Source organism: Idiotropiscis lumnitzeri, unplaced genomic scaffold (assembly GCF_059441095.1).
Source record: "Idiotropiscis lumnitzeri isolate Australia: NSW breed Sydney's pygmy pipehorse unplaced genomic scaffold, RoL_Ilum_1.0 HiC_scaffold_128, whole genome shotgun sequence".
In the NCBI taxonomy this organism is placed as follows: Eukaryota; Metazoa; Chordata; class Actinopteri; order Syngnathiformes; family Syngnathidae; genus Idiotropiscis; species Idiotropiscis lumnitzeri.
Window position 1 is genome coordinate 607078 of NW_028283666.1, and position 15060 is coordinate 622137.

At 41.3% G+C, this 15060-nt stretch overlaps 1 long non-coding RNA gene across 1 annotated transcript; it reads right to left on the reverse strand.

Annotated features, from left to right (window-relative positions):
• Window positions 1-13591: 13591 nt before the first annotated feature.
• Window positions 13592-14553, reverse strand: LOC148315097 (uncharacterized). Its single transcript, XR_015841278.1, has 2 exons — window positions 14438-14553; window positions 13592-14330 (listed from the first exon to the last, which is right to left on the reverse strand). It is a non-coding gene; the product is annotated as an uncharacterized LOC148315097 (long non-coding RNA).
• Window positions 14554-15060: the final 507 nt, after the last annotated feature.

Below are 15060 nucleotides of genomic sequence, written 5' to 3' on the forward strand. Positions count from 1 at the left end.
CACTTGATGTTGACGAGGGAACCTATGCCGCTATGCTATATACCGCCGTGAGAAAACTACGGCCTGGGGGCCACATGCGGCCCGTTAAACGTTTTAATCCGGCCCGCCGAATTTGAAAAAAAAAAAAATAAACCTTGTTAATGTTTTATTTTCAAAATAGTGTGGTTTTTCAAAGACAAGCTTTTGTTCACTTTCATTTAAAATTAAATGTATTTTTTTTCTCAGATGAGATGAGGTTACCAAAACACTCCATCCATCTGCTCCTGGTCCAGCCCCTCTGTCAAATTTTAGAACCCATTGTGGCCCGCCAATAAAAAAGTTTTCCCACCCCTGCTATATACTATAAACTATGTTGATGTCGTCAGGCCATTATAGAGTATTTCTTCTGACATTTTGAAGGAGAAATAATACTCAACGTTTTATTTTTTTATGATGTTTGAGGCATTCTGACTGAAATACAGTTAAATTGAGGTTACCAGTAGTCATTTCCATTACCTGTCAATGTAAATTAGAATGTAACTTACTACAGTGAACCCTCGGTTATCGCGGTTAATGGGGACCGAGACCACCCGCGAAAACTGAAAATCCGCGAAGTAGCGGCGCACCTTCAAAAATGCTTAAAAAAAAAAAGTGCGAAGTAGCGGCGCACCTTCAAAAATGCTTAAAAAAATAAATAAATAAAATAATATATATATATATATATATATATATATATATATATATATATACGGGTAGAGAGAGAGAGGGTGAAATTCATGTTATAACAAAAAAAAAAATTATTAAAACATTTTTTTATTCCCCAGCCATTATTTTTGTATTTATTCAATTACTTCTTTTTGTATTTATTTAATTACTTCGACTTTTACCTGCTGGTACGCCGTCCGGTGTGCCCTGGCATTCTTCATTTATTTATTCATTTATTCATTCATAACTGACAGCCTCGCGCTCCGCTCATGCCCGGGCGGAAGGTGTTCCTCTTCGGCTTAACAACCACGCACGCCGGCCGGTCTCCTCCGGAGCTCTCGCACGGTCCCGAACGGAGCGAAATGTCGCCCCGCTAGTGCCCGGGCGGAAGTTGTTCCTCTTCGGCTTAACTGCCACGCACGCTGGCCGGAGCTCTGGTACGGTCCGAACCGCGCGAAACGTCGCCCCAAATCGTGCCCGGGGGAACGTGCTCTTCTTTGTCCACTCTCCTCTTCGCCCACGTTCTTCTTCGGCGCACGCCGGCCGTCTAACCACTCCAGCGCCCCGTCGTGCCGCTCGGCGAAACTACAATGCCCCCGAATATTTTTTAGACCCGCGAAGCACTGAACCCGCGAAAGGTGAACCGCGAAGTAGCGAGGGTTCACTGTATTGCAGCCAGATACCTATAAAATGTCATTTAATTTGCACTGTTTTGATCGCCACTGTTTTGCTCATTGAACTACAAATGAAAAGATGAATCATACACAGTGTTTGTAAAGATAATTGTCAATGTTTTATTAAATGAAATTCCAATGTAAAATTGTGTAATATTGTGTTATATAATGGGTCTACAACATACATTTCTCACAGACAAGTAGAGCTTTTTCTCATGAAATGTGTTGAAAAAAAACTAACATTTGAACATTGTTTTGCGTTACAACATCCGTGTTTACTGGTCATAAATTATTAACTTAAGTTTAATATACACTACACGAGCTGGGTAGCCACCACGCCTCAACCACCATAACAAGTTCGCTAACCCTTTAAGTCGAACGAGGTAGCTAACATATCGGGTTCAATTTGTACCAAAAATATGCTGTTGTGCCTTGTGTCTCTGTATATGTCGTCATGACGTGTCATTTGACAAAGCCTTGTGTCGATGTTAGTTGTCGATGTAACAGTCTTTGTTAGATGTCAATGTATGTCTATGTTAGATCTCAATGTGTCGATGTTAGATGTCAATCTATGTGTCTATATTAGATGTGTTTATGTTAGATGTCTATGTAAATGTTTGTTAGATGTCGATGTGTGTAAGATGTCTATGTAAAGGTTGGTTAGATGTCGATGTCTATGTAAATGTTTATGATGGATGTCGATGTGTCTGTTAGATGTCCGTGTTTGTTAGATGTGATTGTAATGGTTTATGTTATAGACGTCAATGTAAGTGTCAATGTTAGATGCCCATGCATGTTTGTTAGATGTCGATATATGTGTCATTGTTACATTTCAACGTAAATGTTGTTCGTGCAAGTTTCCAGTCCTCCAGCCACGTGACATCATGCGCGTCAAAGTGATAACTCGTACATTTCACGGAGGGAAAAAAAACAGACACCATTGGTAGTTTTGACCGGGAAAAAAAATCATTTATTTTTTTCGAACACCTCATGTCTCTTTCAGCGTAAGAATAAACATGACACGACCAAAATAAAATATACCAACACAGGCAAATATTTAAGGAGCACTCAAGAGATACACTTCAGCTCATTTAATCCCACCTATTTTTACTAACGCAAACCCTTCAATTCTAGCGCCCACAGAATAGTGTGCTATAATGCTATAAAAATATGGAGCCTTTACCTGACAGCGTTTGAATATAACTGAATTCCCATTGCTCACGAAAAACTGAGAAACTAAGAACAAACATTTCAAGCACAAGCTTGACTTGACTTCAACAGTTCTATTTTTTCTTTTGTGACAGCTCAGACATCAAAATAATGCTTTCCTTCTATAAAATAAAAACAGCATGACAAAAGGTGCTGAAATAAACTATATACGGAAGTGCGTGAGTGACAGTGTGTGCATGTGTTTTTGCAACGCATGTGTACACCCCGCCATACAAATTACACAATTCGTTGGGTATGTGGTATACACTTAAAAACAATTGCCTTGGAGCAAGTGAACACAACACGTCTCACACTGTATACATGCTGTAGAAGGGCTGGGCGATATAACCTCAAATCAATATCGCGAGAAATCGAGCAATTTTACCTCGATAACGATAAATGCACAATAAATTCCCACGTGGACTAAAATCAAAATAAATGCAGGAATTGCATATTGACTGTTTTTTTTATTGACCAACTGGTACACTTTACTTTCAATGAAAAATAAAAGTACAAAAATCATTTGTATGAACATTCCAAATAGCTTGCAGGGTTCGCGGTTAACTTTAAAAACTGCTTGCCCATAGGGCAAGTGCCACTAAAATTTGCCTTGCCCGAGTGGCCAAATTACTTGCCCGACTTGGGCAAGTGACAATTTTTTTTCTCTAAGAATAAAATGTTTATGGTTGTAAAATGTGCGCCACAAATGTAAATAAACATATAATCTGATAAGCATAAATTAATCTTGTTTTCATCGTCAACCATGAAACCCTACTCACAAGAGCAAATGTATCATCCTGTGCAGTTATTGAAAATGTTAATTGTAGTTTTAATAATTAACAAATCTGCATGTTAAATTGGGAAAATGATATTACAGCAATCCAGATGATCAATTTTAAGTCCAGGAGAGCGTATTAATTGAGGAATCACATGAGTAAATTATGAGTGTGGCAAATTTGTGTATTCCTTTAAGACCAGTGCCTGTGGTGCTGCCTCCATAAGTTTCATAGCATAAACAGAACACAGTCACTGACACTATGTCAGGTCACATCATGGAGCTAATGAATTAACAGCCAATAATCAAATATTACTCCCTTCCTTACTCACAACTGAATTGTCTACTTAAAAATATTCGAGCTATTTTAGTCATGTCAGAGGAATCCGAAATGTTCGGATTTGAACGAACTCGTCGCCAATTTTCGGCCAAAATATCGTAGGTTTTTGTTGTGTTTTTCAAACTTCAAATGAGGATGCTACGACAGCGAGTTCCAATACTGCGGGATTTATTGACGTCCACTTTAACTCGACATTCACTGAACTAACTGATCCCCGTAGCGCCCGCCCATTGCCCCCGATAAGGCCAATGGACCATACCAAAACATAAGGGGTTGTCTGGGTTAAACCATCACCATACAGTGCACACAAACAGATCACACCACCGTTTTCGTCAAAATTAAAGATATTTGGCTGCTTTAAAAAATGCTTGCCCGGTCGGGCAAGTTGCCCATAATTTTACCTTGCCCGTGGCCAAATTTCACTTGCCCCGGGCAATCGGGAAGCGGTTAACCGCGAACCCTGAGCTTGCTTTGCATGACTTGAACAATGTCACAAAGAAAAAGGGTACCTCTTGCGAAATCTTTTTCTGCAAATAGATTGCGCCAAGATGCTCTCATGATGTAAATAATGGCAAATAAAAAAACGCTAAATAAAATGAAAGAAAATGTCAATGCAAGCCAAATAAACAAGTGGGTATTATCGGGGAAAATGTGCCGTCTCGAGTACTCTGCTGCGCAGTCGCCACTTGTCATCTATGTAATGCACAGTTAGGCTCAATCAGGGATCCATGTTGCGACCCGACCACAAGTCGGATGTAGATGCAAAATGCTTGACATGTCTAAGCTCCCGGCCCGATGTAGTCCATATCGGGAAATACGGCTTTCATGAAGCGTTTAAATCCTGTGCGCGCCACGTAACTAGAGGAGCTTTATCTTTAGCTATGTGCTAAGCTATCGCGTCCACCTCTGAGACGTTCTCTCGTATGGTGTCGCCTCCGTTCATGGGCTGTTGTCACTTGTCGAACCTTGCTTCTCACTTTGAACTTTCAGCACAGCATGGTTGTGTTGTGGGTGGTGAGAAAGCTTCTGGATTTGAATCGCCAGCAACGAGAGCGACAGACGGGTGGAGTCACATGACTAGAGGCGCTGTAGCGGTCTTAAAGGGGCATGAACATTGCCGCAGACAAAAGGCTTTTCTTTTTTTATTCATCGAATTTACCGACATGGGCAAAATGATTTCGGTCATTGTAATAAATTTCGGTAACGGTAAATTTTCGGTTTATCGCCCAGCCCTATGCTGTAGCATGGCTTTTTTTGCCGTGGGTGTCAAATATTTTACTTTGTTTTCAGAGTGCTTACAGACCTCTTGGTTTTGCCTCAAAATAATTGTCTGCAAAGCAGTCTGTGCCATCCGCATCATTGATGTGCAGGAGTAGCTTGTTGGTAATAAATAGCTGCAAGAAGTCCGCTGTTTGCCGCAGCATCCAGTGGTCCAGCGCTCGCAGTGAAAGTCTTGTCTGGCAGCCCGAACCATGCCCAAACATTTCGAGATGCACGCCCACTAAATTCCAGAAATATAAACATGGACAAACTTGACATTCTTCCAGATTCTGTCTCTTTGCATTGTTTTGAAGTTACTCCTGCAACTTTTCCACTTCTTCGATCCTCCCCATTGTCTGAAAAAGAAGTGTATATTTTGATTTGAAATAATGACCTCAACATACCAATACATTTGTTTATCATCTGAACTGGATTATTTTGAAACAACATTTGGGTTGGACATCTGGGATTTGTTGTTGTGTATATTCAGAGTAATCCTTTTCTTGTATATAGCTAAAGCAATAGTCGCTGGCCTTGAAAATGGGTACAAGACTTGACCAAATTAAGATGCCATAAGGTCTAATTTGCCCCTTCTCTACCACAACTGATTTAGAGGCCATTAGTAACAGATTTGAGAAGACCACTTTTAAAGATATGAAGCCAGAGCTCGGCACCGGACCCATTTTAATTATTTATTATAATTTTAATGTATTATTGAGCAAATGACACAATATGTCAGTAGTGATTACCACAGAAGTCATGTCAAAATAGTGCAAATTCTGAGGTCGACTTCAAATCAGACAGGCGGAGACGAGCGCCAGAGAAGAGATGAGAATCAGAAGAGATGTTGAAGAAGCTAATAACAAAAAAAACAAAAAAACACATCAAATCTCCATGTAGTAGCAACGGGGATGGCTCATGGGGTCAGGAGAAGTGAGCGGGAGATGGGGAGTATGAGGTGCCGTTGGGGACAAAAGTCAGGAATCGCTTCACACTTCTGAAATGCACTCTTACACACCAGTGAAATTGTTGTTGCTCATGCATACTTATGAAACGCTATCATACATACGAGTGAAACGCTCTCATACACACTAGTGAAATAGTTGTTGCTCATACACTCGTCAAATGCGCTCATACACATAGGTGAAACATTCTCATACACACCAGTGAAAGGCGCTCAGGCACAATTGTGAAATTATTGTTATTCATAAATACAACTGAAACATGCTCATGCCCATACACGAGTGAAATGCTTTCATACAAACACCCACACTGTTGAAAATGCTGTCATGAACACAAGATCGCACAAATACTAAAATGTAAAAATTAATCATTTATTTAGCAGGGATGCATGGTGGGCGACTTGTTAGCACGATGGTCTCACAATGCAGAGGTCGCGGGATTGATTCCGGCTTTCCTGTTTGGAGTTTGCATGTTTCCCACACGCCTGCGTGGGTTCTCCGGTTTCCTCCCACATTCCAAACACATGCATGGCAGGTTGTTTGGACACCCTAAATTGGTGTGAGTGTGAGCGCGGATGGTTGTTTGTCTTTGTGTGACCTGCGATTGGCTGGCAACCAGTTTAGGGTGTACCCCACCTACTGCCCCAAGATAGCTGGGATAGGCTCCAGCACCCCCCGCAACCCTTGTGAGGAGAAGCCGTACAGATAATGGATGGTGGGATGGCATTCATAATGGACGGCCGCCACGGTGGGCGACTTGTGAGCACGATGGTCTCACAATGCAGAGGTTGTGGGATCGATTCCGGCTCCGGCCTTCCTGTGTAGAGTTTGCATGTTCTCCCAAGCCTGCGTAGTTTTCTCTGAGTTCGCCAGTTTCCTCGCACATTGCAAAAACATGCATCCATTTACTCTGATGCCAATGTTTTCTGTACCTTATGGCAGATTTTTCTCTTTGCCGAAGACTATTAGCACTTGTAGAGCGAGGACCTGTGCCACAGTCGTCAACTGCACCCTAAAATCTGATCATTTTGTATTTTAGACATTACACACTACACAGTTAAAGATGGTCCAAAAAAGAAAAATGGATTAATGTATTTCAACTTACATAATACTCTTTAAAGAGCTGACCAGCTCATTCCCAGAGGTACGTATTGGGGCGTATTGGTCGTCTTTACAGAAGACTCCAGGAGGTAACTCAGGTTTGACCTTCAGCCACAACAGAGTGTTGGGTGTGAGTGCTTCCAAGTCGTTGAGGTCGGAAGATGTCCTTGTGATAGGCCTGCTGTTTATAACTGCTTCAGCCTCACCAAGCAAGGTATATTGACTTTCTTCACCCGAAATTTGTTCTTTTACAGTGACATTCAGGATTTTTCTCACAGACCAAATAAGTCGCTCACAGCTTCCTCCGTGGTGGGAACCTGCTGGGGGATTGCTATGCCACTGAATACCTTTTTGCAGCAAGTGTTTCTCGATTTACTTAGTGTTCCATTCTTTGATTGATTTCTTCATTTCACTGTCAGCTGATCTAAAGTTGGTTCCGTTATCAGAATACATCTCTCTCACTTGTCCTCTTCTGACAAGAAATCTTCGGATTGCGTTGAGACAAGCATCTGTGTCACGTGAAGATGCAATTTCCAGATGTACGGCTCGTACAGCGAGACATGTAAAAATCACGCTGTATCTCTTTACTTGTCCTCTAACCCTACTTACTTAGAATGGACCAAAATAATCAACGCCAATTCTCTTGAAAGGCGGATCGTCAGGTAGCACTCTTCTGATGACTCTAGCAGCTCGAGGTATCCAAAACTGTTGATGCAGATTAGCCATCATGTGGTTCCTTCCAGCGTGAGCTGTAATCTCATGAATGTATCTCAGGACTAGCTTTGTGTTATGTGAATCCTTGGCAAGATGGCTTGCTGTTTTGCTGTTTCAGGCATGGCTGCGTGGCTCAACTGTCCACCAACCCTCATGACACCATCTTGAAGTACTATATTGAACTTGTAAAGTGGGCTACTTTTCTTCACCCTTTTTTGTTTTTCAAATATGGCTAAATCTTTTTTGAAACTTCGCCTTTGACAGTATTTCACAAGTTCTCTTTCTGCTTTATCCAAGTCGTCGCAGGTCAAATACTTTCCTTTGACTGTTCTCTTGAATAAATTCATCTTGCCTTCTTCACCTAATGTGATTAACTCCTTTCTATTTTCCTTTACTCTGTCAGTAAATCTTTCAGCTTTAGAAACCAGGCTACGGCCTGCTTCAATGCTGTCCAAGACGAATAATGGTTCATCCACTGGCCCAGAGAATCTTTGGGCTACAGTGACTGAATTACATGCACTTGAGTCACTCATTTGACCTCCAGGTCATTAATTGGTAATTTGAAGTGGTTTTTGTGTTTAACTAAATTCCTGGACACTGCCTGATTTTTTTCAGAGCTGTACAACCACTAGAAAGGGTGGTTCCCACAATGTGAGTTTTGCTCAGGTGGCCCAACAATGTCACAAAAACAAGTAGGGGTGTGTGTGTGTGTTTGTATAAGCTACATGTTGGGGACCAACATCGGACAGCACACCCACTGTAGGGGACCAAAATTTTTGTGGGGACCAAAAATCTGGGCCCCACAAAAAAGAGCATTGAATTCAGTGATAAGAAGCTCAGGGGGAGGTCCTGTCAAAGTTTCAGGGCTTCCCAGGAAGGTCACAAAAACAAGACGAGTGTGCTAGAAATGTGTGTGCGGAAAAATTACTCAGGATCGCTGTCTAGTGGTCGGTCCCGGTACTGCACTTACGCACACTTCACACACTCGGCTGGTCTGCGCATGTGCAGGACAGTCTGCTTTATGTCAGGCAGCCACCCTCCCCTCCCCCACAGCCCAACCCGAAAAATTGAGATGTTAGTTAAGTATTTATTCCTATTATTGAGTGAGATTACATATTTTTACTTGGCAGCTGGCACAACAGCTAAGCTTGGAGCACAGTTATTGCAAAATAAAATAAATAAACAGTAACAACAATAACGATTGTTAATATTGTTATACTTTATAGCGTAACCTATTTATACTAATTTTCTGTATGCAATTTCAAGTGCAACTAATATAGTTGTGCATATAGATAGCCACCAAACTCCATACATTAGATAAAAATAAGAGCCACGATGTTAACCAATTAACAGTTCAAGAAAAAAGCAGACATCCAAGAACTTGCTTTGTTACTTTTGCGTGGCCAGAACTACAAACCCCAAAGCAGAGCAAACCCAAAACATCAGAGAAAGTACAATACTTTTGTCAAGGAGTGGTGCTGCTGCTTTGCGATCGCTGCCACCATAGTGAACGCGCTCCCACATTCGTGCACACGCACACATGCCACACACCTGTTTTCCACGTCCTGTCAGTCCACTCCGTCGGTCCGCATTTATTTCGTTGGTCAGCCATCACGGTTGGGTGCGCACTAGATCGCTGTTAAACCATCTTCTACGCCACAGTCCTCGTGTTCAACAAACATTTCTCCCGAATTCGCCTACCATGCACAACTCTCCACTTTCAAACCGAGCGCCGCTGTTACTTCCGGGTTTTTAGCGCCAAGCACTTGACGCTAGCGTGTGACCTCATGGCGAAATACTAGGTTTTAAAATAAAAATTTTCTTTTTTTTGTACAGTCTAAGTGCATGGGGTTATGATAGATCGAATGAGTATACCTTTATGTACTCACTAACATTTATGTTGATCATAAAATGTTGTTTTGATGAAGAAAACTGTTATTTTTTAGAATCAATTGGCTTAGGGCACTTGGGCAAACTACGGCCCGGGGGCCACTTGTGGCCCGTTAAACGTTTCAATCCAGCCCCCCAAACTTGAAAAAAATTAAATGAATAAGCCTTGTTAATGGTTTATTTTCTAAATACTGTGGTTTTTCAAAGACATATATATTGTTGTAATGCTTTTGTTCACTTTCGTTTAAAATTAAATGTATTTTAGGACTCATTGTGCCCCCCCCCTCCCAATCAAAAAGTTTGCCCATCCCTGGCATAGTGGATGGGCCGAGGAGTTTAAAAGGCACACATCATGCATTTTTCAGTCAGTTTTAGCCAGGGCTTGGTATGGGGAAGACCAGCTGGTTTACATGTAATCATTAAATTTTCCCAAGTTTTATTTAAGTTAATTGGACAAAACAAAAAAAACGCAATATTCTTCTGCCAGAGTGTATGTAATATTCTTCTGCCATTTTATTGTAGAGGGCCATTTTGAGCCCCTAACAATATTATTCAACCAAGAGATCATGAGTCGTCGCCCACTTACTTTCTGAAGTCAGCTGGGATGTCACGGCTGTGACCCTCGTGAGGATAAAGTGGTTCAGATGGAAAAGTAGGACTAAGGGCTTTTTCTCAGGTTTCCATGCGCAAATCCATGTATATTAGGTTAATTGGAGACTCTAAATTCTCTACTCATCAAATGACATTCGTGACCCTGATGGATAGATAAAATAGATTATTAATCTGCCATGGGAAGTCCAAGGTGTCTGGTAGAAAGAAATGCATTCATACACTCATTACACAGTCAACCAAGCAAAGACACAAAGCCTAGGGCAGGGGCGGGCAAACTTTTTGATTGGAGGACCACAATGGGTTCTAAAATATGACAGAGGGGCCGGACCAGGAGCAGATGGATGGAGTGTTTTGGAAACCTCACCTCATCTGAGAAAAAAAATACATTTAATTTTAAATGAAAGTGAATAAAAGCATTCCAACAATAATATTTGTCTTTGAAAACCACAGTGTTTAGAAAATAAAACATTAACAAGGTTTATTCATTAAATTTTTTTCAAGTTCGGCGGCCCGGATTAAAACTTAACGGGCCGCATGTGGCCCCCGGGCCGTAGTTTGCCCTCGCCTGGCCTAGGGCATAAACACATACATGTAATATCCAATCCACTTATTCTCACAAGGATAGCGTGCTGGAGCCTACCCAGCTGTCAACGGACAGTAGGCGGGGCACACCCTGAAGTGGTTGCCAGCCAATCGCAGGGCACGCAAAGACGAACAACCATCTGCGCTCAAACTCACTCACAAATGCAACCTCCACACAGGAAAGCTGGGTCCCGGGATCGAACCCTGCACCTTGGGACTGCGAGCCGGATGTCCTAACCAGTCTTAACTCATTAAATACCAGCCATTTTCACTGGAGCAACCCGCTCAATCCCAGCGTTTTCCTGGGTTTTGACTAATATTGCAAGGCCCACAGAATATAGTATTCTAATGCTATATAGACATGGAGCACACCCGAAGAAAGATGAGACTCTCTTCTTTCAACAGAAAAAAATGTTTGTTCCTATCTTTTTCCATTCTTGAGCAATCGGCATTTGAAAATAGCTAAATTTCATGAAAACTCCAATCCCTGGGGAAAAAACTGAGAAAATGAGCTTTTTGTAAACTGATGCATTTTGACCATAATTTGAATTTTGACACTATTATTTATGGCTTTTATGACACCTCTAACATCTAAATAATGCATGCCTTCTATAAAATAACAAAAAAAAGCACAAAAAATGTTTTTGATAAAATAAATTTATTTGCACATAACACTAAACGACTGAACTGTTGAACTATGTACAAAAATGAAATACATCAGTGTCATACATACTTTTTTTTTGTGTGATATAAAATAAAACAGTTGCCTTGATGCAAGGGCACACAACATAGTTCACACCACATTCTTGTTTCACTCCGTTTGCCTTTGCACAAACAGACCCGACACTTTCGTTGTGGTCTGGCTTTGCTGGTCCGTGGAAAATAGGCGAGCTTGTGTTTGTCCACTGGGGTTTGTGTGAAAATAATTGTCTGGGAAGTGATTGCTGGCATCCGCGATGTGCTGCAGAAGCTCATCCGTGAGAAACAGCTGCAGGAAATCAGCTGGCTCCTCAGACTCCAAATGGGCAGCGGCATTCAGTGGTCCAGGGGTTGCTGTAAAGTCGATTTTCCTCGGTTGCCATCCAGTGTGACGCCATCCGGAACCACTGCTTCCTGATGCACAACCTGTAAATTACAGAAATACAAACAATTGGAAATATATATTTATTGCTGCATTTTATTGCTGGCGTGTGAAGTTTCATATTATAATTTACCTTTCTTTACACCAACAAGACGAGGAGGAACTTTCTTGCCGCGGGATGCACAATCTGTGAATTTTAGAAAGTATGCATGATTACCACACCATTCAGTATTGTTGTTTCCTCGTCGGGGAGGAGATGCGCTCGCGCGTAACTGCACATTTACGCGACATTTTCTGCCCGCAAGATGCATGATATGTACAATAAAAGCATGAGGGCTAAAACCACATGTTCAATGGTAACTTGCGAGCGTTTACTTCCTCGTCGGCGAGGACTTACGCTCGCGTGTAATTGTGCAATAGGCGCCCGGACGAGAAAGTCAGCGAGCAAGCTTGCGTCTAACTGCACATTTACGCGACATTTTCTGCCCGCAAGATGCATGATATGTACAATAAAAGCATGAGGGCTAAAACCACATGTTTAATGGTAACTTGCGAGCGTTTACTTCCTCGTCGGCGAGGACTTACGCTCGCGTGTAATTGTGCAATAGAGGCGGCCGGATGAGGAAGTCAGCGAGCAAGCTCGCGTCTAACTGCACATTTACGCGACATTTTCTGCCCGCAAGATGCATGATATGTACAATAAAAGCATGAGGGGTAAAACCACATGTTCAATGGTAACTTGCGAGCGCTTACCTCCTCGTTCGGGGGGATCTGGTGAGGACTCTCAGCTGCTTTGGCTATTGTCCGAAGGCAGGCGATGCAGGCCGCAAGGCACGCGCACCCTCTTTAGACGCCGTTTTGTTGTGACGACGACGAAGCGTCATCCTCTCAACCAAAGCGTCTCCATCGCCTTGATGCTTTTAGGAAGCTTTTTTTTTACAAAAAAGCATTCCTCGATCGTCATTTGCTTGGAGGATTTCATTGCTAACGCTACTAATGCGACTGCTGCTAGTGCTGCCGATGCTGCTGCTACCCACGCTGCTCTCCACACTTATAAGTCTACCCCAGGATCCCGCCCCCCCATTTGTACCTCTGGCGCAGATTCAAGGCGGATCTTTTGCACCTCTGCCCCCTGCTGGGTGATTTTTACATGATTCACAATGCGGACAAGGCTGATTCTCAGTCAGAGGTTGCATCAGACCCTTATGTACACTATGACGTAAAAAAGACAGGAAACGTACTTATACGTCTTTGGTAGAGGGCGCCATTGCATTAAAAGACGTCTTTGTACGTCTAAGGGAGTAAATGAGTTGAACAAAGTACAGGGTCCTTCACCTGACTACAGATGATCTTCTGGGGACTTTATTTGGTTTTAATCACTTTTGGGGTCTGTATCTATGCACACTCCCTGGTTTTGCTACCTTCCCGGGTACCACATACACACTGCTTAGTTTCTCTGCCTTCGTGGGTACCACATACATATTGCTTGGTTTCTCTGCCTTCCTGGGTACGACATACACACTGCCTGGTTTTGCTACCTTCCTGGGTACCAGTCACACAAACGTCAGACGACTCAGCACATACCGACTGTCTCAGCACTACACACTTTCACTCCAAGGCAGTGCTGTGAACCAACTTACTGACAAGAGGTAGTATTTAGAATTTTAAAAAGTGCTTGAAAGGTTTTGTTCATGTAAAACCAACAGATTATGACATTATTATTATTATTTAAATCAGTATTAAACAGCATCAGCATAGGTTAAAGATATTATACAGACTATATACGATAAAAAAATACTAAACCACCCTTGCTTTTCCGTCATTTCTTGTATAAGTTAACACACAGATGTATAACATTTGTTTATACAAATATAACGATTAAAAAGTAGCTGATTAGAGTTTTAATTTTGTATTCATTAATCTGTAATAAAAATGGACATATTTTGGTTAATAAAATTAACAAGAAATAAAAGTAAAGGGTGTTCTAATACTTTTTTCAAGATTGTCCTAACATACATTTACTGTTTACAGTATATGTCTTCGGAAGAAGCGCAGCATTAGATTTTTTTTTTGTTCTCTCTCTTTGACTTCTGAATTTGAATTTCTGTCACAGATGTGCTTGAATTCTATTTTGGATGATTTGTGTTAAACTGCACAAATATTTGAAGAGCCATAGAATTCAAGAATCACACCAGTGCTGCTACTCCTCCGAACGGGTGAACGCCCTTGATTAACAACCTGCGTTGAGGTGGCTTTTGAGATTCGTGGTGTGGGAGAAAAATCTCTGAAGGCATTCTTAGACTTCAAGAGAGGGTCCACAATTTTCAAAGATTCACTTCCGTCTGAATCAGAGGCCTCACTTGTATCCGGAATATATTCATCTCCACCGTCATCTGAGTTGGAGTAATAATGCTTCTCCATTCCAAAGTCAGCCTGTTTTTTTAATCTAAAAAACAACAACAACAACGAAATATAAAGGATAGAAGGCAGGAGACCAATAAAATATATGCAATTTGCTTGTAAGATTCCCTGAAATCTATATGGGTTGTTTACCTGTATACTTTTGGTCCTCCTGAGCCTTGGGATAGTAATATGGTCTGGGTCTGAGGCACAAAGTTCAGGGGCAGGATTTGACAATGATTCGTCAGAATCTGTGTCGTTATTCCAAGGAGGATTCAGCCCATATTTTTTGTCCAAGGGAGGAGACTGGGTTGCATCAGAGTCCAAGAGAAAATTGAGAACCCATTAAATACTTAATCCCCAGAGGAATCTGCACAGAAAAAGGTCTTAATTCTATTTGAAAAAAAAAAAAAACTAAAATATTGATGAATGATATTATGACAAAATAATGTCATAAAATTAGAATGATTTTAGGAAATTATTTGCAAAACCAAAACATTGTGGTACGATAATAATGCATATAATTATTCTACGCAGCTATATTTAACAAAAACACTTAATTGACCGTAACAAAAAGCTCCCGGGAGGAAAACTACATTAAATGTTTTTTTAACAGGGCAGTGAAAATATTGGAAAATAAAAAAAATAATGAATAAAATAATACGAAAAAAGAATTCAATGTGTATCGATGGACCCATATGAAATACTTATATCGCTATGTACTTATCAGCCATATCGCCCAGCCCAATATGTAACTGCAACTTCAAAACCTCGGG